The sequence below is a fragment of the Carlito syrichta genome, unplaced genomic scaffold (assembly GCF_000164805.1).
Source record: "Carlito syrichta isolate Samal-C Ts95f unplaced genomic scaffold, Tarsius_syrichta-2.0.1 Scaffold309773, whole genome shotgun sequence".
NCBI lineage: Eukaryota > Metazoa > Chordata > Mammalia > Primates > Tarsiidae > Carlito > Carlito syrichta.
This window is the reverse complement of record NW_007253869.1, coordinates 399,382-402,706: the sequence shown is the minus strand read 5'-3', so window position 1 is coordinate 402,706 and position 3,325 is coordinate 399,382. Positions and strand designations below refer to the sequence as shown.

General features: G+C 45.2%; 1 protein-coding gene across 1 annotated transcript in view; it reads left to right on the top strand.

Annotated features, from left to right (window-relative positions):
• NGDN (neuroguidin) overlaps positions 1-3,325 on the top strand; it is an 11,271-nt gene that overhangs the window by 1,997 nt on the left and 5,949 nt on the right. The window lies entirely within an intron of this gene.

The window sequence follows — 3,325 nt, the reverse complement described above, 5'->3', positions numbered from 1 at the left end:
TCACCCACTAAATAGGGGAAACTATGATAGAACCCTCTGGACTTGAAGAAGAGGGGTGAATCCATCATTATGCATTCTTTGTTATACATAGTGGTGGTCAGATCTTTACAGAACAATTTAAGCAGAAGAGTTTACATTCCATGAGTTTTAAAAACATGCACAATGTAACACCTTTTAAAGTATCAGTGATAACCGTCCCCTCTACCGGCACTCGCTCCGGATTAGTGCAATTCGGGGAACCACTGCACTCCAGTATGGGCGACAGACAGAGTGAGACTCCAACTCAAAAAAAAAAAAAAAATTGCCATAGGAGCAGAGAAAGAAAATGTTGCCTATTCATCTGTGATGTAATGCTAAGATAGCATTGATTAATTGAAGGATGCATCTTTATATTAAAGATGTTGAAATATGAAAGCAATGTGCATCTTGAAATACGGTAATTTTCTTTCTTTTTCTTTTTGAGTTGGAGTCTCACTCTGTTGCCCAGACTGGAGTGCAGTGGCATGCTCCCGGCCACCGCAGCCTCGACCTCCTGGGCTCCTGCGATCCTTCCGTCTCAGCCTTCCAAGTAGCTGGAACTACAGGCATGCACTACCACACCTGGCTGATTTTTTGATTTATTGTAGAGATGAGGTCTCGCTAAGTTGCCCAGGCGGGTCTTGAACCTGCGGGCTCAGGCAATCCACTCACCTCAGCCTCCCAAAGCGCGGAATTACAGGCTGAGCCACTGAACCCGGCTGGTAGTTTTCAAATTAGAGTCTGGTAGAACTTTCTCAAGGATTACACGTGTGAGGCAGTATGGGAGGATGAATCTGGACCTCTCGTCCCTGCTTGAACCTCAAAACTCTGGTATTATGTTTTATGTATTGAACTTTTGTCCTAAGATATATTATGTCAGCAAAATATTCCATAGGTAAGCAAAAATATGAAAATCATTGTAATAAGCATCACTGAAGGATCTTTGAGCACAGAAGTTACAGCAGATTTGTGCTTTTGTTTACTTTTAAATTTAATTTAATTTTCAAGAGATGGTGTCTTGCTCTGTTGCCCAGGGTAGTATGCAGTAGTATGATCATAGCTCACTGCAGCCTCATGCTGCTGGGTTTAAGTGATCCTTCTTACTGGGCACATTGGCTCACATCTGTAATCCCAGCACTTTGGGAGGCAGAGGCAAAAGGATTGCCTGAGTCCAGAGTTTCGAGCATGGGCAACTTGGCAACACCTCATCTCTACAGTAAATAAAAAAAAATTAGCCAGGTGTGCTGGTGCACACCCGTGGTTTCAGCTACTTGGAAGGTTGAGATGGAAGGATCACCTGAACCTAGCAGGTCGAGGCTGCAGTAACTGTGAGAGTACCACTGCACTCCAGCCTGGATGACAGAGTGAGACTTCTACTTAAAAAAAAAAAAAAATGATCTTTCTACCTCAGCCTGCCAAGTAGCTGGGACTGCAGGCATGGGCCACCAAGACCACTAATTTAAAAAATACCTATTTTAGAGACAGAGTCTCACTGTGTTTCCCAGAGTGGTCTCAAACCCTTAACTTCAAACTATCTTCCTGTCTTAACCTCCTGAGTTACTGGGATTGCAGGAGTGAGCTGGCACAGATTTGTGCTTTTAAAAAATAACTAGCCGGGCTCGGTGGCTCAGCCTGTAATCCCGTGCCTTTGGGAGCCTGAGGTGAGTGGATTGCCTGAGCCCGCGGGTTTGAGACCCGTCTGGGCAGCGAGACCTCATCTCTACAATACATCAAAAAATCAGCCGGGCGTGGTAGTGCATGCCTGTAATTCCGGCTACTTGGAAGGCTGAGGCGGAAGGATCGCCGGAGCGCAGCAGGTGAGGCTGCGGTGGTTGGGAGCGTCCACTCACTGCACTCCAGTCTGGGTGACCGAGTGAGACTCCAACTCAAAAAAAACCGAAAAAAAACTAATGACATTTTAAATATATATTCTCTTGCCTTTTCTTTGTCATCATTCACTTTTGTTCTTGTCTATTTTTATTTGTTTTGTTTTGCTCTCATATGCTTGTAACCCAGTTTGAACTTGACAGTGCCTAGGATGCCAGAAGAACCTGCTTCTCCAATTCTTACCTGTCTTTTTCCTGTCTATCTGTACTTTGATTCATTTCAGTGCCTTTTTGAGATGGATAGTCTGCCAGCATGCTTCTAAGATCACAATAAAAGGGGAGCCCCCCCCCCCCAAAAAAAACCTTGTAATTATTTTTTGGAGGGTGGGCCCCTGCTAGGTAAGTGTTCTAGGAACCCATCAGCATCAGTGTACCAGCTAGTATTGTGAGAGCTGTGTTTAGATTCAGTGATTTTTTTTTTTTTTTGAGATTTCTTTGAATGTGTTTGCCCATTTTATGATACGTGATTTACATGAACAATCTACATGCACTGTGCTAAGTGTTCAGAAGTTTGGTTTTTTTTTGAGTTGGAGTCTCACTCTGTCGCCCAGACTGTAGTGCAGTGGCCGTTCCCGGCCACCGCAGCCTCGACCTGCTGGGCTCCGGTGATCCTTCCGCCTCAGCCTTCCAAGTAGCTGGAACTACAGGCATGCGCTACCACGCCCGGCTGATTTTTTGATTTATTGTAGAGATGAGGTCTCGCCGAGTTGCCCAGGCGGGTCATGAACTCGCAGGCTCATCAGAAGTTTTTGACCAAAAACGGCATGACCCCTGTGCCCTATCATCCTTATTCATCTGATCTCTCCCCAAGTGACTTTTTTTTGTTTCTCCTGATGAAAAATGTCCTTGGCTGGACTTGGTGGGTCAGCCTGTAATCCCAGCACTTTGGGAGACCAAGGCGAGTGAATTGCCTCAGCTAGCAGGTTTGAGACCAGCCTGGGCAACTTGGCGAGACCTTTTCTCTACAATAAATAAAAAATTAGCTGGGCATTGTAGCGTGCGCCTGTAGTTCCAGCTACTTGGAAGATTGAGGCAGAAGAATTGCCAGAGCTCAGTAGGTCGACACCGGGGTGGCCGTGGGTGTGCCACTGCACTCTAGCCTGGGTGATGGAGTGAGACTCCAACTCAAAAAAAAAAGAAAGAAAGAAAAAGAAAAAAGGCCTCAAAGGGAAGCATTTTGCTGATGGAGAAGAGGTGAAACAGAAATGGCAGAAGCACTAAAAGGCATCAAAATTGATGAGTTCAGAAACTATTTTGAGCAGAGGGAAAAGCGTCTCGATAGGTGTGTTGCATCAAACAGATAGTACTTTGAAGGGGACTGAAGTTAAACATATGAGAATGCACAATTTTTTTTTTTTTTTTTTTTGAGTTGGAGTCTCACTCTGTCACCCAGACTGGAGTGCAGTGGCCGCTCCCCGCTG